The sequence below is a fragment of the Oncorhynchus masou genome, unplaced genomic scaffold (assembly GCF_036934945.1).
Source record: "Oncorhynchus masou masou isolate Uvic2021 unplaced genomic scaffold, UVic_Omas_1.1 unplaced_scaffold_461, whole genome shotgun sequence".
Taxonomy (NCBI): Eukaryota; Metazoa; Chordata; class Actinopteri; order Salmoniformes; family Salmonidae; genus Oncorhynchus; species Oncorhynchus masou.
The window spans coordinates 162,778-186,268 of NW_027011005.1; the positions used below are offsets into that span (position 1 = coordinate 162,778).

General features: G+C 46.1%; 1 pseudogene; it reads left to right on the plus strand.

The window, feature by feature from the left end:
- The window catches only part of LOC135535216 (immunoglobulin-like domain-containing receptor 2), a 91,159-nt pseudogene that overhangs the window by 61,303 nt on the left and 6,365 nt on the right, over positions 1-23,491 (plus strand).

Below are 23,491 nucleotides of genomic sequence, written 5' to 3' on the forward strand. Positions count from 1 at the left end.
CTACCACCCTGCCTCTGACCTACTGTCAGGTTGATCTCTCACAGTCATCTACCACCCTGCCTCTGACCTACTGTCAGGTTGATCTCTCCCAGTCATCTACCACCCTGCCTCTGACCTACTGTCAGGTTGATCTCTCCCAGTCTGACATCTACCACCCTGCCTCTGACCTACTGTCAGGTTGTTCTCTCCCAGTCTGACATCTACCACCCTGCCTCTGACCTACTGTCAGGTTGATCTCTCCCAGTCTGACATCTACCACCCTGCCTCTGACCTACTGTCAGGTTGATCTCTCCCAGTCATCTACCACCCTGCCTCTGACCTACTGTCAGGTTGATCTCTCCCAGTCATCTACCACCCTGCCTCTGACCTACTGTCAGGTTGATCTCTCCCAGTCATCTACCACCCTGCCTCTGACCTACTGTCAGGTTGATCTCTCCCAGTCTGACATCTACCACCCTGCCTCTGACCTACTGTCAGGTTGATCTCTCCCAGTCATCTACCACCCTGCCTCTGACCTACTGTCAGGTTGATCTCTCCCAGTCATCTACCACCCTGCCTCTGACCTACTGTCAGGTTGATCTCTCCCAGTCATCTACCACCCTGCCTCTGACCTACTGTCAGGTTGATCTCTCCCAGTCTGACATCTACCACCCTGCCTCTGACCTACTGTCAGGTTGATCTCTCCCAGTCATCTACCACCCTGCCTCTGACCTACTGTCAGGTTGTTCTCTCCCAGTCATCTACCACCCTGCCTCTGACCTACTGTCAGGTTGATCTCTCCCAGTCATCTACCACCCTGCCTCTGACCTACTGTCAGGTTGATCTCTCCCAGTCTGACATCTACCACCCTGCCTGCCTCTGACCTACTGTCAGGTTGATCTCTCCCAGTCTGACATCTACCACCCTGCCTCTGTTGGGACAATAGACCTATCTAGTCAGGTGTGACTCTGTTGGGACTCCCAGTCTGACATCTACCACCCTGCCTCAGACCTACTGTCAGGTTGATCTCTCCCAGTCATCTACCACCCTGCCTCTGACCTACTGCCAGGTTGCTAGGCAGTAGTCACTCCTGTTATGTAACCAGGCTCCGTTAGTCGATGGCTAAGGAACATCTATCAATGGTAACAATGCAGCTATCCTGTGAACAATAGTGTCCCATCATCTAGTGTAGAGATGTACAGGACTGAGTACTGTTGGGACAATAGTATCCCATCATCTAGTGTAGAGATGTACAGGACTGAGTACTGTTGGGACAATAGTATCCCATCATCTAGTGTAGAGATGTACAGGACTGAGTACTGTTGGGACAATAGTATCCCATCATCTAGTGTAGAGATGTACAGGACTGAGTACTGTTGGGACAATAGTATCCCATCATCTAGTGTAGAGATGTACAGGACTGAGTACTGTTAGGGACAATAGTATCCCATCATCTAGTGTAGAGATGTACAGGACTGAGTACTGTTGGGACAATAGTATCCCATCATCTAGTGTAGAGATGTACAGGACTGAGTACTGTTGGGACAATAGTATCCCATCATCTAGTGTAGAGATGTACAGGACTGAGTACTGCTGGGACAATAGTATCCCATCATCTAGTGTAGAGATGTACAGGACTGAGTACTGTTGGGACAATAGTATCCCATCATCTAGTGTAGAGATGTACAGGACTGAGTACTGTTGGGACTGGTTGGGACAATAGTATCCCATCATCTAGTGTAGAGATGTACAGGACTGAGTACTGTTGGGACAATAGTATCCCATCATCTAGTGTAGAGATGTACAGGACTGAGTACTGTTGGGACAATAGTATCCCATCATCTAGTGTAGAGATGTACAGGACTGTAGTACTAGTTGGGACAATAGTATCCCATCATCTAGTGTAGAGATGTACAGGACTGAGTACTGTTGGGACAATAGTATCACATCATCTAGTGTAGAGATGTACAGGACTGAGTAGTGTTGGGACAATAGTATCCCATCATCTAGTGTAGAGATGTACAGGACTGAGTACTGTTAGGGACAATAGTATCCCATCATCTAGTGTAGAGATGTACAGGACTGAGTAGTGTTGGGACAATAGTATCCCATCATCTAGTGTAGAGATGTACAGGACTGAGTACTGTTGGGACAATAGTATCCCATCATCTAGTGTAGAGATGTACAGGACTGAGTAGTGTTAGGGACAATAGTATCCCATCATCTAGTGTCAGAGATGTACAGAGATGTACAGGACTGAGTACTGTTGGGACAATAGTATCCCATCATCTAGTGTAGAGATGTACAGGACTGAGTACTGTTGGGACAATAGTATCCCATCATCTAGTGTAGAGATGTACAGGACTGAGTACTGTTGGGACAATAGTATCCCATCATCTAGTGTAGAGATGTACAGGACTGAGTACTGTGTTAGGGAGGTGCCTTCTTGACATCCTGCCTGTTGGCTCGTGGGATAGGTCAGTCTGTGCCCACTCAGTGTAGTGTGTTGTAATGCTAATGCCTTTCCTGTGTGATATACTGTCTGTTAGCTGGCAAGGTACAACTTGCTTCCTTAGCATGAAAAGCAAGTGTCTGTTTGAGTGAATCCTGTGTTGGTGTGTGTGTGTGTGTGTGTGTGTGTGTGTGTGTGTGTGTGTGTGTGTGTGTGTGTGTGTGTGTGTGTGTGTGTGTGTGTGTGTGTGTGTGTGTGTGTGTGTGTGTGTGTGTACATGTGTGCATTCATGCGTGTTTACGTATATTTATGTGTTGTTGCTCAACAATGGCGCACTAAGTCTCACATCCCCAGTAGAGTGTCCAGGTAACTAGTGTCGCACATGGTAACGCTCTGAGTCAGGCACATGCTGCTTTTGAGAGAGACCTTTTATTTGCATGCTGCTTGAGAGACTAAGAGAGTCCTATTTAGAACCACCCACTCAGCACTAAGTCTAGAGTCTCTATAACACACTACAGCCCAGTAGAACCACCCACTCAGCACTAAGTCCAGAGTCTCTATAACACACTACAAGTAGAACCCAGTAGAACCACCCACTCAGCACTAAGTCCAGAGTCTCTATAACACACTACAGTCCAGTAGAACCACCCACTCAGCACTAAGTCCAGAGTCTCTATAACACACTACAGCCCAGTAGAACCACCCACTCAGCACTAAGTCCAGAGTCTCTATAACACACTACAGTAGAACCCCCACTCAGCACTAAGAACCACCCACTCAGCACTAAGTCCAGAGTCTCTATAACACACTACAGCCCAGTAGAACCACCCACTCAGCACTAAGTCCAGAGTCTCTATAACACACTACAGTAGAACCAGCACTAAGTCCAACTCTACATACAGATAGATCAGCACTAAGTCCAGAGTTCATAACACATCCCAGTGGTAAAGAGACAGAGCCACATTTTGACCACTGAGCCTTTTCTTCTACTTACCATTTAGATGTCTCTGCCTGCAGGAAGTTGAAGTCGTTTCTGGAGCCGTTGCTAACTAGTGCTAATGCAATGACTGGAGGGCTACAGGAACAGCTAGCATGCTGTCACACACTCCCTTTAAACCACAGTGGTCTGTCAGTGGACCATGTCCTCTGTAAACAGAACTACACACCACAGTGGTCTGTCAGTGGACCATGTCCTCTGTGATGTGTAGTTTCCTCACCCTCCCTGTGGTCTGTCAGTGGACCATGTCCTCTGTGAGTAGTTTCTCTCACAGAACTACACCCTCCCTTTAAACCACAGTGGTCTGTCAGTGGACCATGTCCTCTGTGATGTGTAGTTTCTCTCACAGAACGACACCCTCCCTTTAAACCACAGTGGTCTGTCAGTGGACTGTTCTCTGTGATGTGTAGTTTCTCTCACAGAACTACACCCTCCCTTTAAACCACAGTGGTCTGTCAGTGGACCATGTCCTCTGTGATGTGTAGTTTCTCTCACAGAACTACACCCTCCCTTTAAACCACAGTTGGTCTGTCAGTGGACCATGTCCTCTGTGATGTGTAGTTTCTCTCACAGAACGACATTGAGTAGAAATTGAGTTACCCCACATACTGACCTAGTATAGTAGGAGCCACTTGTCGGGATTCCCACGGCAACAACTGGGTTTTCCTGTCGTCAGTAGGCTTGCTAGTGTGTGTTGTATTGTAGGCTTGTTAGTGTGTGTTGTATTGTAGGCTTGTTCAGGTTCTCTGCTTGTAAGGTCTCCACTTTAATAGTCAACACATGGGTCAGAGGTCAGGGTTCTCTGGTTGTGAAGGGGGCAGGAACAGTTTTCTCCACTTTAATAGTCAACACATGGGTCAGAGGTCATGGAAAGAACAAACGTCCAGACTGAGTGAAACAGAAAACCTCTAAACTCCTCTCTGCTTCATAATGACTGCCAGCCAGTCAGGCAACGGTGCGTTAGCCCAGTACCCAGTTAGCCCGGTACCCAGTTAGCCCGGTACCCAGTTAGCCCGGTACCCAGTTAGCCCGGTACCCAGTTAGCCCGGTACCCAGTTAGCCCCCAGTTAGCCAGTACCCAGTTAGCCCAGTACCCAGTTAGCCCAGTACCCAGTTAGCCCGGTACCCAGTACCCAGTTAGCCCAGTACCCAGTTAGCCCAGTACCCAGTTAGCCCTGTACCCAGTTAGCCCAGTACCCAGTTAGCCCAGTACCCAGTTAGCCCAGTACCCAGTTAGCCCAGTACCCAGTTAGCCCAGTACCCAGTGAGGGGAGGAATTCCAGGAGGAACCTCCAGCCAAGCTGCTCTTGATGTGGGTAAAGAGAGTCGGTCCGTCCAGGAGGCCGTGGAGATCCTCCACCATTAAACCCTCTTTCTGTCTGTCTGATACTTACAACTCACTCTGACAAAGTTGTTTTATCTGAACAGGAACAATGTACTGACACGGGTCTGTATCAGGATCCCTGCTTCAAACCACTGGAGGCCGGGACAGAGAGTCTACTTCTCAACACTGTCCTGTACCAGCCTGAACAATAGACAGATATGGGCAGCATATTGCCAAGGTTGGTATCAGGATCCCTGCTTCAAACCACTGGAGGCCACAGGAGAAACATTGTGCTCCTTTGGGGTAATAGAAACATAGGTCTGCACACTTCAACAAACAAACAGGGTTGTATTTCCTCAGGCAGGGTCCAACCCCAGGCAGGGGTCCAACCCCAGGCAGGGTCCAACCCCAGGCAGGGTCCAACCTAGGCAGGGTCCAACCCCAGGCAGGGTCCAACCCCAGGCAGGGTCCAACCCCAGGCAGGGTCCAACCCCAGGCAGGGTCCAACCCCAGGCAGGGTCCAACCCCAGGCAGGGTCCAACCCCAGGCAGGGTCCAACCCCAGGCAGGGTCCAACCCCAGGCAGGGTCCAACCCCAGGCAGGGTCCAACCCCAGGCAGGGTCCAACCCCAGGCAGGGTCCAACCCCAGGCAGGGTCCAACCCCAGGCAGTGTCCAACCCCAGGCAGGGTCCAACCCCAGGCAGGGTCCAACCCTAGGCAGGGTCCAACCCCAGGCAGGGTCCAACCTAGGCAGGGTCCAAAGGCCCAACCTAGGCAGGGTCCCCCAGGCACCCCCCAGGCAGGGTCCAACCTAGGCAGCTGTAGTAGAAGCATGTCAACATGTACAGGTGAGGTTAATACAGGCTCTCATAGGAGGCTGAGCACACTGAGCATTACAGGACTTATAACCTTCTGAATACCTTCTGTGTCTGACATCAACATGAGGGGATTGAAGTCCTTTCTACGACACTCCAGGTTCGTATCCTTCTTTGAAAAAGTATTGCTTCACCTGCTACATTTCTAGTAGTGTGGCACGGACTCTGGTGTCAGCATGGTAGCAGCCAAGATACAGTGTACTCCCTGTGTGTATTTTACATGTGTATCTCTATGGTAACTGTACAACATTCCAACACACTGCCAAGATCAAACAACCACATTATGGGGGGAAGTAAATGGTCTTCCCTAATCTCTCTCTCCATCCCCCTTTCTCTCGATTCCTCTCTCCCCTCTCACCCTCACTCTCCATCCCCCATGTCTCTCTCTTCCTCTTTCCCTTTCTCACCCTCACTCTCCATCCCCCATTTCTCTCTCTTCCTCTTTCCCTCTCTCACCCTCACCCTCACTCTCCATCCCCCATTTCTCTCTATTCCTCTCTCCCCTCTCACCCTCACTCTCCATCCCCCATTTTTCTCTATTCCTCTCTCCCCTCTCACCCTCATCACTCCATCCCCCATTTCTTTCTCTATTCCTCTCTCCCCCTCTCACCCTCACTCTCCATCCCCCATTTCTCTCTATTCCTCTCTCTCCTCTCACCCTCACTCTCCATCCCCCATTTCTCTCTATTCCTCTTTCCCTTTCTCACCCTCACTCTCCATCCCCCATTTCTCTCTCTCTCTCCCTCTCTATCCTTCTCTCTCTCTCTCTCTCTCTCTCTATACCCCCCCCCTCTTTCTCTCTTCTCTTCCCCCCCCCCCTCTCTCTCTCGTACCAGCCTGTCCCACATTATAACACATTTGTGTGAGCGTGGCTAACCTTTTTTTTGCAGAGTTGTATATGAAGTTGAAATATGCAGTAACGTTAGTGACTCACATCACCAGAGAGGGAAACAGTCAGAGACAGAGAGAACCTGTTATTGTAACACAGCGCTGCTGTCAGTGAGTTCACTGCCTGTGTATTTGTGACATCACTGTGATGCCACTGGTAATATCCTCAACTCATTTGTCTACAGACTGACTGGAAGCTCCCCAATTCAATCCACTGCAGATAAAGGGAAGCAGCACCAGGTTCGTCAGCCTGTTCGAGTCAGGCTGTATTTCAAGGACAGGTGTGGTGACTCAAAGCATTGCTTTTCAACTGAAAACCTTATCAATGACGAGCACATTAAAGTTAAAGCCAGATGACTGTGAAGGATCTTCAACTGTCTCCATAAAGCAGAGGTTGCTGACTGTACTCTTCACAAGTCCTCATGGCCATAGCTATGGAAACCATGTGATCCTGTGTGGCCCAGTGGGTAGAGCCTGGTGCCTGCAATGCCAGGGTTGGGGTTTTAAAGTATGGATAGCTATGGAAACCATGTGATCCTGTGTGGCCCAGTGGGTAGAGCCTGGTGCCTGCAATGCCAGGGTTGGGGTTTTAAAGTATGGATAGCTATGGAAACCATGTGATCCTGTGTGGCCCAGTTGGTAGAGCCTGGTGCCTGCAATGCCAGGGTTGGGGTTTTAAAATATGGATAGCTATGGAAACCATGTGATCCTGTGTGGCCCAGTTGGTAGAGCCTGGTGCCTGCAATGCCAGGGTTGGGGTTTTAAAGTATGGATAGCTATGGAAACCATGTGATCCTGTGTGGCCCAGTGGGTAGAGCCTGGTGCCTGCAATGCCAGGGTTGGGGTTTTAAAGTATGGATAGCTATGGAAACCATGTGATCCTGTGTGGCCCAGTTGGTAGAGCCTGGTGCCTGCAATGCCAGGGGGTTGGGGTTTTAAAGGGTTGGGTTTTTAAGTATGGATAGCTATGGAAACCATGTGATCCTGTGTGGCCCAGTGGGTAGAGCCTGGTGCCTGCAATGCCAGGGTTGGGGTTTTAAATATGGAAATGTATGAACTCTACTGTAAGTCTCTCTGGGTAAAAGCGTCTGCTAAATTACTCAAATGTAAAAAAAAGTAAATACAGTTCCCAAAACAAGTACCTATTCAGTGGGGCTTTGATGGAAAAGCCCTATCAACCCTAAAAGCCTTAAAGCCCTGTGATGGAAAACTGCCCTATCAACCCTAAAAGCCCTAAAGCCATGTGATGGAAAAGCCCTATCAACCCTAAAAGCCCTAAAGCCCTGTGATGGAAAAAAGCCCTAAAGCCCTGTGATGGAAAAGCCCTATCAACCCTAAAAGCCCTAAAGCCCTTGATGGAAAAGCCCTATCAACCCTAAAAGCCCTAAAGCCCTGTGATGGAAAAGCCCTATCAGCCCTAAGGCCCTGTGATGGAAAAGCCCTATCAACCCTAAAAGCCCTAAAGCCCTGTGATGGAAAAGCCCTATCAACCCTAAAAGCCCTAAAGCCCTGTGATGGAAAAGCCCTATCAGCCCTAAAAGCCCTAAAGCCCTGTGATGTGATGGAAAAGCCCTATCAACCTAAAAGCCCTAAAGCCCTGTGATGGAAAAGCCCTATCAGCCCTAAAGCCCTGTGATGGAAAGCCCTATCAGCCCTAAAGCCCTGTGATGGAAAGCCCTATCAGCCCTAAAGCCCTGTGATGGAAAGCCCTATCAGCCCTAAAGCCCTGTGATGGAAAAGCCCTAAGCCCTAGCCCTGTGATGGAAAAGCCCTATCAGCCCCCTGTGATGGAAAAGCCCTAAAGCCCTGTGATGGAAAAGCCCTATCAACACTAAAAGCCCTAAAGCCCTGTGATGGAAAAGCCCTATCAGCCCTAAAGCCCTGTGATGGAAAGCCCTATCAGCCCTAAAGCCCTGTGATGGAAAGCCCTATCAGCCCTAAAGCCCTGTGATGGAAAAGCCCTATCAGACTGTTTGAGTCAGGCTGTATTTCAAGGACATGTGGGATGAAGGAAACACAGTCATATTTCTCTGCATCGTTGCTTTTCAACAAAACCATATCAGTGACAACCACATTTAGACTAAAAGTGGCATATTCTGCAGGCTGGCATGTCCACCTTCTTGGCTCCTCTATTGTCCAAATCTCTGTCTGCTGGCATGTCCACCTTCTTGGCTCCTCTACTGTCCAAATCTCTGTCTGCTGGCATGTCCACCTTCTTGGCTCCTCTACTGTCCAAATCTCTGTCTGCTGGCATGTCCACCTTCTTGGCTCCTCTATTGTCCAAATCTCTGCCTGCTGTTGCGTCCTGTACTTCATTCTCGCTGACCTTTCCCATGACCCCTGACAATCCCTTTTTTAATTCAGTCGATTCAAGAAGTAAACTGAAATTCCAATTCGCCTCAATACTTTAAAAAAAGTGGAATAAGAATTTTGGTCCTGAATTGAAATGGAATTGACCCCAACCCTGCTCCTCCCCTGTCTTCTGACCTCTCCTGCCCTCTGCCCTGTCTTGCCCTGCTCTGTCCTATCCTTTCCTTCACCTCTGCTCTTCTCCTCTCTCCAGGTAAGACAGGTACAGGTGTGTCAGATGATCTCCTGCCTGACTTTGATGTGAAGATTATGCCAGGTAGGTAGGGGCGTGTCCTCCTCACCTGTGTCTGTCTGTCTCTTCTTTTCACTCATTAACACAAAACTATTGCTTCTTCACTGCCCAATCAGCCTCATGTTGTTCTTTAGTAATCCAATCAGTTATCTTATTACAAATCAAACAAATTATTATGGTCAGTTTACTGTTGAACAATGAGAGAGAGAGCGAGAGAGACAGATCAGAGATAGAAAGAGACAAACCAGAGAGAGCGAGACCAGAGAGATATGAAGAAAGAGAGAGACAGATCAGAGACAGAAAGAGACAGACCAGAGAGAGACAGACCAGAGAGAGACAGACCAGAGAGAGCGAGACCAGAGAGATAGGAAGAAAGAGAGAGACAGACCAGAGAGAGCAAGACCAGAGAGAGACAGACCAGAGAGAGACAGACCAGAGAGAGTGAGACCAGAGAGAGACAGACCAGAGAGAGACAGACCAGAAAGAGACAGATCAGAGACAGAAAGAGTCAGACCAGAGAGACAGACCAGAGAGAGACAGACCAGAGAGAGCGAGACCAGAGAGAGACAGACCAGAGAGATAGGAAGAAAGAGAGAGACAGATCAGAGACAGAAAGAGACAGACCAGAGAGAGACAGACCAGAGAGAGACAGACCAGAGAGAGCGAGACCAGAGAGAGACAGACCAGAGAGAGACAGACCAGAGAGAGACAGACCAGAGAGAGACAGACCAGAGAGAGACAGACCAGAGAGATAGGAAGAAAGAGAGAGACAGACCAGAGAGAGACAGACCAGAGAGATAGGACAGACCAGAAAGAGACAGACCAGAGAGAGACAGACCAGAGAGAGACGAGACCAGAGAGAGACAGACCAGAGAGAGACAGACCAGAGAGAGACAGACCAGAGAGGAAGAATTATGGAAGAAGGAGAGAGAGACAGACCAGAGAGAGACAGACCAGAGAGAGCGAGACCAGAGGGATAGGAAGAAAGAGAGAGATGGTTGAACAGACCAGAGATGTCTACAGATGGTTGAACCATTATGGAGTAATGATGTTTACAGACCAGGAGAATGATGTTTACAGATGGTTGAGAGACATTAGGAGTAATGATGTTTACAGATGGTTGAACCAGAGAGTAGATGTTTACAGGAGACCAGAGAGATAGGAAGAAAGAGAGAGAGGATGGTTGACCCAGCCAAAGGAAGTCCATCATTTTAGGGATTGTTATTGTGAACAACATAATGATAGTGATGATGTTTAGGATGGTTGAACAGGATTATGGAGTAATGATGTTTACTGGACATTATGGAGTAATGATGTTTACAGGATGGTTGAACAGGACATTATGGAGTAATGAACAGGATGGTTGAACATTATGGAGTAATGATGTTTACAGGATGGTTGAACAGGACATTATGGAGTAATGATGTTTACAGGATGGTTGAACAGGACATTATGGAGTAATGATGTTTACAGGATGGTTGAACAGGACATTATGGAGTAATGATGTTTAATGATGGTTGAAAGGACATTATGGAGTAATGATGTTTACAGGATGGTTGAACAGGACATTATGGAGTAATGATGTTTACAGAGTTTACATGATGGTTGAACGGGACATTATGGAGTAATGATGTTTACAGGATGGTTGAACAGGACATTATTGAGTAATGATGTTTGGTTGACAGACATTATGGAGTAATGATGTTTACAGGATGGTTGAACGGGACATTATGGAGTAATGATGTTTACAGGATGGTTGAACAGGACATTATGGAGTAATGATGTTTAGAGGATGGTTGAACGATGGTTGACATTATGGAGTAATGATGTTTAAAGGGTTTACAGGATGGTTGAACAGGACATTATGGAGTAATGATGTTTACAGGATGGTTGAACATGACATTATGGAGTAATGATGTTTACAGGATGGTTGGGACATTATGGAGTAATGATGTTTACAGGATGGTTGACATTATGGAGTAATGATGTTTACAGGATGGTTGAACAGGACATTATGGAGTAATGATGTTTACAGGATGGTTGAACGGGACATTATGGAGTAATGATGTTTACAGGATGGTTGAACGGGACATTATGGAGTAATGATGTTTACAGGATGGTTGAACGGGACATTATGGAGTAATGATGTTTAGAGGATGGTTGAACGGGACATTATGGAGTAATGATGTTTACAGGATGGTTGAACGGGACATGGGAGTCAGAGAGAAGGGAGATTATATTGTCTTCTGTCACATTCCCCAAATTCAGATGTTTCCTCATCCTGGAGGTTGTTGACAGATTTGGGTATGGTGAGATGGAAATGGCTTATTCAGTGATGACTCATTCACTGTCATTTCAAATGTTGATGTTGCATTAGTACATGTTCTTCTCAACAGCAGCTCCCACATCGTACTGTAGTGTTTCATAGTCATCGTACTGTGTTTGTGTTTAGCAGCTCCCACATCGTACTGTAATGTTTGTGTTTAGCAGCTCCCACATCGTACTGTAGTGTTTGTGTTTAGCAGCTCCCACATCGTACTGTAGTGTTTGTGTTTAGCAGCTCCCACATCGTACTGTAGTGTTTGTGTTTAGCAGCTCCCACATCGTACTGTAGTGTTTGTGTTTAGCAGCTCCCACATCGTACTGTAATGTTTGTGTTTAGCAGCTCCCACATCGAACTGTATTGTTTGTGTTTAGCAGCTCCCACAGTGTTTGTAATGTACTGTGTTTGTGTTTAGCAGCTCCCACATCGTACTGTAGTGTTTGTGTTTAGCAGCTCCCACAACGTACTGTAATGTTTGTGTTTAGCAGCTCCCACATCGTACTGTAATGTTTGTGTTTAGCAGCTCCCACATCGTACTGTAATGTTTGTGTTTAGCAGCTACCACATCGTACTGTAGTGTTTGTGTTTAGCAGCTCCCACATCGTACTGTAATGTTTGTGTTTAGCAGCTCCCACATCGTACTGTAGTGTTTGTGTTTAAGCAGCTCCCACATCGTACTGTAATGTTTGTGTTTAGCAGCTCCCACATCATACTGTAATGTTTGTGTTTAGCAGCTCCCACATCGTACTGTAGTGTTTGTGTTTAGCAGCTCCCACATCGTACTGTAGTGTTTGTGTTTAGCAGCTCCCACATCGTACTGTAGTGTTTGTGTTTAGCAGCTCCCACATCGTACTGTAGTGTTTGTGTTTAGCAGCTCCCACATCGTACTGTAGTGTTTGTGTTTAGCAGCTCCCACATCGTACTGTAGTGTTTGTGTTTAGCAGCAGCTCCCACATCGTACTGTAGTGTTTGTGTTTAGCAGCTCCCACATCGTACTGTAATGTTTGTGTTTAGCAGCTCCCACATCGTACTGTAGTGTTTGTGTTTAGCAGCTCCCACATCGTACTGTATTGTTTGTGTTTAGCAGCTCCCACATCGTACTGTAATGTTTGTGTTTAAGCAGCTCCCACATCGTACTGTAGTGTTTGTGTTTAGCAGCTCCCACATCGTACTGTAGTGTTTGTGTTTAGCAGCTCCCACATCGTACTGTAGTGTTTGTGTTTAGCAGCTCCCACATCGTACTGTAGTGTTTGTGTTTAGCAGCTCCCACATCGTACTGTAGTGTTTGTGTTTAGCAGCTCCCACATCGTACTGTAGTGTTTGTGTTTAGCAGCTCCCACATCGTACTGTAGTGTTTGTGTTTAGCAGCTCCCACATCGTAATGTAGTGTTTGTGTTTAGCAGCTCCCACATCGTACTGTAATGTTTGTGTCTAGCAGCTCCTACATCGTACTGTAGTGTTTGTGTTTAGCAGCTCCATCGTACTGTAGTGTTTCTGTTTGTAGGTAAAATATAAATATTCAGTGCGTTTGGAAAGTATTCAGAACCCTTGACTTTTCTCACATTTCGATATGTTACAGTCTTATTTTAAAATTGATTAAATAGTTTTTTTCCCCTCATCAATCTACACACAAAACCCCATAAACAAAGCAAAAACAGGTTTATAGAATATTTGTCCAAATGTATTAAAAAAAATCTGAAATATCACAAGTATTCAGACCCTTTACTCAATACTTTATTTAAGCACCTTTGGCAGTGATTACAGCCTCGAGTCTTCTTGGGTATGATGCTGAAAGCTTGGCACATCTGTATTTGGGAAGTTTCTCCCATTTTCCTCTGCAGATCCTCTCAAGCTCTGTCAGGTTTGATGGGGAGCGTCGCTGCAAAGCTATTTTCAGGTCTCTCCAGAGATGTTCGATTCGGGTTCAACTCCTGACCACTCTGGAGTAGGTTTTCATCAAGGACCTCTCTGTACTTTGCTCTGTTCATATTTCCCTCGATCCTGACTGGTCTCCCAGTCCCTGCCGCTGAAAAACATCCCCACAGTATGATGCCGCCACCACCATGCTTCACCATAGGGATGGTGCCAGGTTTCCTCCGGATGTGACGCTTGGCATTCACGCCAAAGATTTCAATTTGGTTTCATCAGACCAGAGAATCTTCTTTCTCATGGTCTGAGAGACCTTTAGGTGCCTTTTGGAAAACTCCAAGTGGGCTGTCATATGCCTTTTTGTGAGGAGTGGCTTCTGTCTGGCCACTCAACCATAAAGGCCTGATTGGTGGAGTGCTGCAGAGATGATTGTCCTTCTGGAAGGTTCTCCCATCTCCACAGAGGAACTCTGGGGCTCTGTCAGAGTGACCATCAGGTTCTTGGTCACCTCCCTGACCAAGGCCCTTCTACCACGTTTGCTCAGTTTGGCCGGGTGGCCAGCTCTAGGAAGAGTCTTGGTGGTTCCAAACTTCTTCCATTTAAGAATGATGGAGGCCACTGTGTTCTTGGGGACCTTCAATAGTGCAGACATTTTTAGTACCCTTCCCCAGATCTGTGCCTTGACACAATCCTGTCTGAGCTCTACGGACAATTCCTTCGACCTCTTGGCTTGGTTTTTGCTCTGACATGCACTGTCAACTATGGGACGTTATATAGACAGTTGTGTGCCTATCCAAATCATGTCCAATCAATTGAATTTACCAGCGGTGGACTCCAATCAAGTTGTAGTATCAGACCTCAGGATAAGACCCAGATGCAGACAGTTCGAAATAACAAAAGTGTATTACAACAACGGGGGCAGGCCAACGACAGGTCAAGGGCAGGCAGAGGTCAGTAATCCAGAGCAGAGTCTGAAAGGTACAGAACGGCAGGCAGGATCAGGGTCTGGGTCAGGCAGAGGTCAGTAATCCAGGACCGTGTCACAAGGTACAGAACAGCAGGCAGGCTCAGGGTCAGGGCAGGCAGAACGGTCAAAACCGGGAAAACTATAAAACAGGGACTATAGCGAAAAACAGGAGTATGGGAAAACGCTGGCAGGCTTGACGAGACAAGATGAACTGGCAACAGACAAACAGAGACCACAGGTATAAATACACAGGGGATATTGAGGAAAATGGGCAACACCTGGAAGGGGGTGGAGACAAGCACAAGACAGGTAAAACAGATCAGGGTGTGACATGTAGAGACATCTAAAGGATGATCAATGGAAACAAGATGGACCTGAGCTCAATTTTGAGTCTCATAGAAAAGGGTCTGAATACTTATGTAAATAAGGTATTTCTGCTTTTTTAAGTTGAATACATTTGTTAAAATTTCTGGAAAACTGTTTTCGCTTTGTCATAATGGGGTGTTGTGTGTAGATTGATGAGGAACACAATTAGTTAATCGATTTTAGAATAAGGCTGTAATGTAAAAACAAAATGTGGGATAATGGAAGGGGTTTGAATACATTCTGAATGCATTGTTTGTCTCTGTGTGTATTAGAGATAATACAAATATGTCTCTGTGTGTAGTATATAGAATACAAATATATGTCTCTGTGTGTAGTATATAGAATACAAATATATGTCTGTGTGTAGTATATAGAATACAAATATATGTCTCTGTGTGTAGTATTTAGAATACAAATATATGTCTCTGTGTGTAGTATATAGAATATAATTATATATCTCTGTGTGTAGTATATAGAATACAATTATATATCTCTGTGTGTAGTATATAGAATACAAATATATGTCTCTGTGTGTAGTATATAGAATATAATTATATATCTCTGTGTGTAGTATATAGAATACAAATATATGTCTCTGTGTGTAGTATATAGAATACAAATATATGTCTCTGTGTGTAGTATATAGAATACAAATATATGTCTCTGTGTGTAGTATATAGAATTCAAATATATGTCTCTGTGTGTAGTATATAGAATACAAATATATGTCTCTGTGTGTAGTATATAGAATATAATTATATATCTCTGTGTGTAGTATATAGGAATACAAATATATAGAATACAAATATATGTCTCTGTGTGTAGTATATAGAATACAAATATATGTCTCTGTGTGTAGTATATAGAATATAATTATATGTCTCTGTGTGTAGTATATAGAATACAAATATATGTCTCTGTGTGTAGTATATAGAATACAAATATATGTCTCTGTGTGTAGTATATAGAATATAATTATATATCTCTGTTGTAGTATAGTAATAGGAAATATATTTCCCTTGTGTGTAGTATATAGAAGTAGTCGATTAGATCAGTATCAGCAATGTACTCTCTGCATGACATACTGTAACAGGAAACACTCTTTCCCTTTCCTGCCTGTAGCCTAGTCCCCTGACCAGACTTCCTGAAGAGTTGAGCGGATGTGTGTGTGTGTGTACTCTGTGTGGAGGGAATACTCTTCCAAGCAAAAACAAATACCACTTCCTACTCTAGAATGTTTTTACATAGAAATGTAACTTTAATCTCTCTCTCATCTCTCTCTTCCAGAATGGGCCTTTGTGGGCTCAGTAGCCCTGGGTATTATCCTGTTCATCTTGCTGTTTGGTGTGTGTTGGTGCCAGTGCTGTCCTCACTCCTGCTGCTGTTATGTGTCCTGTTGGTGCTGCCCTGAGACCTGCTGCTGCCCACGACACTGTAAGTTCTGCGGCTTCCACTGGAGATCATACCACGTTAGATCAACTGTTGTAGTAAACTAATATTGTAGGATAACAGTTATTGTAGCATATATCACTCATTCTACCAATCCACTACCACCTTTTTAGTGGATATAATTTCTACTACTGTAGAATTCCCAGAGCACTTGTGGAGTGTGGAATACCTGAAGTATTACCTGTGGAGTCTGGAATACCTGAAGTATTACCTGTGGAGTCTGGAATACCTGAAGTATTACCTGTGGAGTCTGGAATACCTGAAGTGTTACCTGTGTAGTCTGGAATACCTGAAGTATTACCTGTGGAGTCTGGAATACCTGAAGTATTACCTGTGTAGTCTGGAATACCTGAAGTATTACCTGTGGAGTCTGGAATACCTGCAGTATTACCTGTGTAGTCTGGAATACCTGAAGTATTACCTGTGGAGTCTGGAATACCTGAAGTATTACCTGTGGAGTCTGGAATACCTGAAGTATTACCTGTGGAGTCTGGAATACCTGAAGTATTACCTGTGGAGTCTGGAATACCTGAAGTGTTATCTGTGTAGTCTGGAATACCTGAAGTATTACCTGTGGAGTCTGGAATACCTGAAGTATTACCTGTGTAGTTTGGAATACCTGAAGTATTACCTGTGGAGTCTGGAATACCTGAAGTATTACCTGTGGAGTCTGGAATACCTGAAGTGTTATCTGTGTAGTCTGGAATACCTGAAGTATTACCTGTGGAGTCTGGAATACCTGAAGTATTACCTGTGTAGTTTGGAATACCTGAAGTATTACCTGTGGAGTCTGGAATACCTGAAGTATTACCTGTGTAGTCTGGAATACCTGAAGTATTACCTGTGTAGTCTGGAATACTGAAGTGTTACCTGTGTAGTCTGGAATACCTGAAGTATTACCTGTGTAGTCTGGAATACCTGAAGTATTACCTGTGTAGTCTGGAATACCTGAAGTATTACCTGTGGATTCTGGAATACCTGAAGTGATGAATGTTCCTCCTCCAGTATTACCTGTGTAGTCTGGAATACCTGAAGTATTACCTGTGGAGTCTGGAATACCTGAAGTGATGAATGTTCCTCCTCCAGTATTACCTGTGTAGTCTGGAATACCTGAAGTATTACCTGTGTAGTCTGGAATACCTGAAGTATTACCTGTGGAGTCTGGAATACCTGAAGTATTACCTGTGTAGTCTGAATACCTGAAGTATTACCTGTGGAGTCTGGAATACCTGAAGTATTACCTGTGGAGTCTGGAATACCTGAAGTATTACCTGTGGAGTCTGGAATACCTGAAGTATTACCTGTGGAGTCTGGAATACCTGAAGTGTTACCTGTGTAGTCTGGAATACCTGAAGTATTACCTGTGGAGTCTGGAATACCTGAAGTATTACCTGTGGAGTCTGGAATACCTGAAGTATTACCTGTGGAGTCTGGAATACCTGAAGTGATGAATGTTCCTCCTCCAGTATTACCTGTGTAGTCTGGAATACCTGAAGTATTACCTGTGGAGTCTGGAATACCTGAAGTGATGAATGTTCCTCCTCCAGTATTACCTGTGTAGTCTGGAATACCTGAAGTATTACCTGTGGAGTCTGGAATACCTGAAGTATTACCTGTGAGTCTGGAATACCTGAAGTATTACCTGTGGAGTCTGGAATACCTGAAGTGATGAATGTTCCTCCTCCAGTATTACCTGTGTAGTCTGGAATACCTGAAGTATTACCTGTGGAGTCTGGAATACCTGAAGTGATGAATGTTCCTCCTCCAGTATTACCTGTGGAGTCTGGAATACCTGAACAATTACCTGTGGAGTCTGGAATACCTGAAGTATTACCTGTGGAGTCTGGAATACCTGAAGTATTACCTGTGGAGTCTGGAATACCTGAAGTATTACCTGTGGAGTCTGGAATACCTGAAGTATTACCTGTGTAGTCTGGAATACCTGAAGTATTACCTGTGGAGTCTGGAATACCTGAAGTGATGAATGTTCCTCCCTCCAGTATTACCTGTGGTAGTCTGGAATACCTGAACAATTACCTGTGGAGTCTGGAATACCTGAAGTTCTTACCTGTGTAGTCTGGAATACCTGAAGTATTACCTGTGTAGTCTGGAATACCTGAAGTATTACCTGTGGAGTCTGGAATACCTGTATTACCTGTGGAGTCTGGAATACCTGAAGTATTACCTGTGGAGTCTGGAATACCTGAAGTGATGAATGTTCCTCCTCCAGTATTACCTGTGTAGTCTGGAATACCTGAAGTATTACCTGTGGAGTCTGGAATACCTGAAGTATTACCTGTGGAGTCTGGAATACCTGAAGTATTACCTGTGGAGTCTGGAATACCTGAAGTATTACCTGTGGAGTCTGGAATACCTGAAGTATTACCTGTGTAGTCTGGAATACCTGAAGTATTACCTGTGGAGTCTGGAATACCTGAACAATTACCTGTGGAGTCTGGAATACCTGAAGTATTACCTGTGGAGTCTGGAATACCTGAAGTGATGAATGTTCCTCCTCCAGTATTACCTGTGTAGTCTGGAATACCTGAACAATTACCTGTGGAGTCTGGAATACCTGAAGTATTACCTGTGGAGTCTGGAATACCTGAAGTATTACCTGTGTAGTCTGGAATACCTGAAGTATTACCTGTGGAGTCTGGAATACCTGAAGTGTTACCTGTGTAGTCTGGAATACCTGAAGTATTACCTGTGGAGTCTGGAATACCTGAAGTATTACCTGTGGAGTCTGGAATACCTGAAGTATTACCTGTGGAGTCTGGAATACCTGAAGTGATGAATGTTCCTCCTCCAGTATTACCTGTGTAGTCTGGAATACCTGAAGTATTACCTGTGGAGTCTGGAATACCTGAAGTGATCTGAATAGTATTACCTGTGTAGTCTGGAATACCTGAAGTATTACCTGTGGAGTCTGGAATACCTGAAGTGATGAATGTTCCTCCTCCAGTATTACCTGTGTAGTCTGGAATACCTGAAGTATTACCTGTGGAGTCTGGAATACCTGAAGTGATGAATGTTCCTCCTCCAGTATTACCTGTGTAGTCTGGAATACCTGAAGTATTACCTGTGGAGTCTGGAATACCTGAAGTATTACCTGTGGAGTCTGGAATACCTGAACAATTACCTGTGGAGTCTGGAATACCTGAAGTATTACCTGTATTACCTAGTCTGGAATACCTGAAGTATTACCTGTGGAGTCTGGAATACCTGAAGTATTACCTGTGGAGTCTGGAATACCTGAAGTATTACCTGTGGAGTCTGGAATACCTGAAGTGATGAATGTTCCTCCTCCAGTATTACCTGTGGAGTCTGGAATACCTGAAGTATTACCTGTGGAGTCTGGAATACCTGAAGTATTACCTGTGGAGTCTGGAATACCTGAAGTATTACCTGTGGAGTCTGGAATACCTGAAGTATTACCTGTGGAGTCTGGAATACCTGAAGTATTACCTGTGTAGTCTGGAATACCTGAAGTATTACCTGTGGAGTCTGGAATACCTGAACAATTACCTGTGGAGTCTGGAATACCTGAAGTATTACCTGTGGAGTCTGGAATACCTGAAGTGATTGTTCCTCCTCCAGTATTACCTGTGGAGTCTGGAATACCTGAAGTATTACCTGTGGAGTCTGGAATACCTGAAGTATTACCTGTGGAGTCTGGAATACCTGAAGTATAATGTTCCTCTGGAATCCAGTATTACCTGTGTAGTCTGGAATACCTGAAGTATTACCTGTGGAGTCTGGAATACCTGCAGGGATGAATGTTCCTCCTCCAGTATTACCTGTGTCTTCTATCTCTCTGTCCTCTCTCCATGTAGTGTACGAGGCAGGAAAGGGGTTGAGGAGCAGGGCTTCGTCCCCCCAGATCGCTGTCTATCCACCCTACTATGTACCTGGGGTCCCGGCCATGGTCCCCATCGCTCCCCCCTCCCTGGTGGACACCACGATGATGTCCGCTCCCCCCTCTGTGTCAGAGAACAGCGCAGCTGGAGGTGGGTACTGGGTCTGGTGTTGTCTATTGATGTCCTGATGTTTTAAATGTTATCTAACAAACTGCCTTTTCATTTTTAACTTCATTTAAAGCAGCAATATAAGAAACATACTGATATAGTTGAACAGCCATTTCTTCACCTTGTTGAACGTGTGTGGAAAGCTCATACAGAGCCCAACAGTTTGTCGTAGTGAGGCCTGTCTCTCCTCTCCTGCCTGACAAGTGTTTGTTGTCTCATCTACGTCTCAGTGCGGCCTGTGTACCGGCTGCAGTCCTCTCTGGATCAGTCCTCTCTGGATCAGGACTCTCTGAAGGTGTTGCAGCACGTAGAGAAACAGCTGGCTCTTTTCCACCCGGCCAAGGCCCAGAGCCACGACTGTAAGCCCGACAGACAGACAGACAGTAGACTCTATACACCCTATACTCTACTCTGTCTGAAATCCACTTCTGCATGAGCCACGACTGCCAGACAGCCAGACAGCCAGACAGCCAGACAGACAGACAGACAGCCAGACAGCCAGACAGACAGCCAGACAGCCAGACAGACAGACAGCCAGACAGACAGCCAGACAGACAGACAGACAGACAGTAGACTCTATACACCCTATACTCTACTCTGTCTGAAATCCACTTCTGCATGTGTCATGACTGTAAGCCCTACAGACAGACAGATAGTTACCATACCTTGTGTAGACTCAGCAGGACGTATAATCTGCTACACTCTGACATCCTCTGTGAAATCAAATCCAAACCTGACTCATGGCTGTAAGCCCTACAGACAGACAACCCCTGTGTAGGACAGAGTCAACATGCTTTTTATACTCTAGCTATAATCTGCATGAAATCCATTCTGAACTAACCTCTGCCTACACACTACTCTCTGAAATCCTAGCTTCAACAGTGCTCCTCTTCTCTCTTCTCCTGCAACTGCACAAGCATTTCGCTACACCCGCAATAACATCTGCTAAATATGTGACCAATAAAATGTGTTTGATTTGAAATCATAAAGACAACACACCTGATTCCTCCTACTTCATAAAGACAACACACCTGATTCCTCCTACTTCATAAAGACAACACACCTGATTCCTCCTACTTCATAAAGACAACACACCTGATTCCTCCTACTTCATAAAAAGACAACACACCTGATTCCTCCTACTTCATAAAGACAACACACCTGATTCCTCCTACTTCATAAAGACAACACACCTGATTCCTCCTACTTCATAAAGACAACACACCTGATTCCTCCTACTTCATAAAGACAACACACCTGATTCCTCCTACTTCATAAAGACAACACACCTGATTCCTCCTACTTCATAAAGACAACACACCTGATTCCTCCTACTTCATAAAGACAACACACCTGATTCCTCCTACTTCATAAAGACAACACACCTGATTCCTCCTACTTCATAAAGACAACACACCTGATTCCTCCTACTTCATAAAGACAACACACCTGATTCCTCCTACTTCATAAAGACAACACACCTGATTCCTCCTACTTCATAAAGACAACACACCTGATTCCTCCTACTTCATATAAAGACAACACACCTGACAACACACCTGATTCCTCCTACTTCATAAAGACAACACACCTGATTCCTTCTACTTCATAAAGACAACACACCTGATTCCTCCTACTTCATAAAGACAACACACCTGATTCCTCCTACTTCATAAAGACAACACACCTGATTCCTCCTACTTCATAAAGACAACACACCTGATTCCTCCTACTTCATAAAGACAACACACCTGATTATTCCTACTTCATAAAGACAACCCAGCTGATTCTTCCTCGTTTTGTGAGTCTCACACTATCCGTACATCACCACCTTGTTGATCCTCATCTAATGATTCATTCCTCGAATTCCTCCAATCCTCATCAACTGCTGGTAGATTGTTTTCTTGCTCCGATTGGATGTGTTGGCCTTGTGTGTCAAAGACAGTCTGTAAAAGAAGACCTATTGTAATGTGTCTGTTTGTGTCAGAGGTTTTTCATCTAGGACTTCCTCTCTCTCTGTGTTCTGTGCATGTCCACTGGGTTCTTCATTCACCTGGCATCTTATCTTAGGCCTAGTCACTGTGATACTAACACTGCGATTCATAGTATCCTCAATACAGAAACGTACTCATGTCTCCACCCCTCCTCTCTCCTCCTCCTCCTCCTCCCCTCTCCTCTTCCTCAGCCTGCAGTATCTCAGAGCTCAGTTCTCTCCATGAGGTGGATACAGGGGGTTTCCGTCAGTCTTACCGCCAGATACAGAAGAAGGCCCTGCCAGCCATCCCTGACCACGACCGTGACCTTGAAGACATCCCTGACCTCCATCATCCCTCGTCCTCCTCTCAGACCCGTCGCTCCACACGCTACCAGCACCGCCGCAACCGCAGCATTGAGGAGGACCATCATCATGAAACGCCTAAACTGACTGTGTGTGGAACAGCAGGTTTGGGGGCATGTGGAGGGGAGTGGGGGTCGCCTTTGTGGAGGGAGTGGGGGTCTGACTGTGTGTGGAGGGGAGTGGGGTGGAGGGGAGTGGGGTCGTGTGGAGGGGAGTGGGGGTCGTGTGTGTGGAGGGGAGTGGGGGTCGTGTGTGTGGAGGGGAGTGGAGGGGAGTGGGGGTCGTGTGTGTGGGAGGGGAGTGGGGGTCGTGTGTGTGGAGGGGAGTGGGGGTTGTGTGTGTGGAGGGGAGTGGGGGTTGTGTGTGTGGAGGGGAGTGGGGGTTGTGTGTGTGGAGGGGAGTGGGGGTTGTGTGTGTGGAGGGGAGTGGGGGTTGTGTGTGTGGAGGGGAGTGGGGGTGTGTGTGTGGGGGTTGTGTGGAGGGGAGTGGGGGTTGTGTGTGGAGGGGAGTGGGGGTTGTGTGTGTGGAGGGGAGTGGGGGTTGTGTTGTGTGGGGGTGTGTGTGAGGGGTGGGGGTTGTGTGTGGGGGAGGGGGTGTGTGTGTTGGGGGTGTGTGTGGAGGAGGGGAGTGGGGGTTGTGTGTGTGTGTCTTCATAGGAGGGGGGTTGTGTGTGTGTGTCTTCATAGGGTTTGTGTGTGTTGTGTGTGTGGAGGGGAGTGGGGGTTGTGTGTGTGGAGTGGGGGTGTGTGTGGAGGGGAGTGTCGTGTGTGGGAGGGGAGTGGGGGTCGTGTGTGTGTGAGGTGTGGGGTGTGTCTTCATAGGGGTTGTGTGTGTGTGTCTTCATAGGGTTTGTGTGTGTTGGTAGGAGTGGGGGTTGTGTGTGTGGAGGGGAGCGGGGTTGTGTGTGTGTGGAGGGGAGTGGGGGTTGTGTGTATGTGTGTGTCGTGTGTGTGTGCGTGTGTGTGTCTTCATAGGGGTTGTGTGTGTGTGTGTGTATGTGTGTGTATGTGTAAATGTGTGTGTGCATGTGTGTG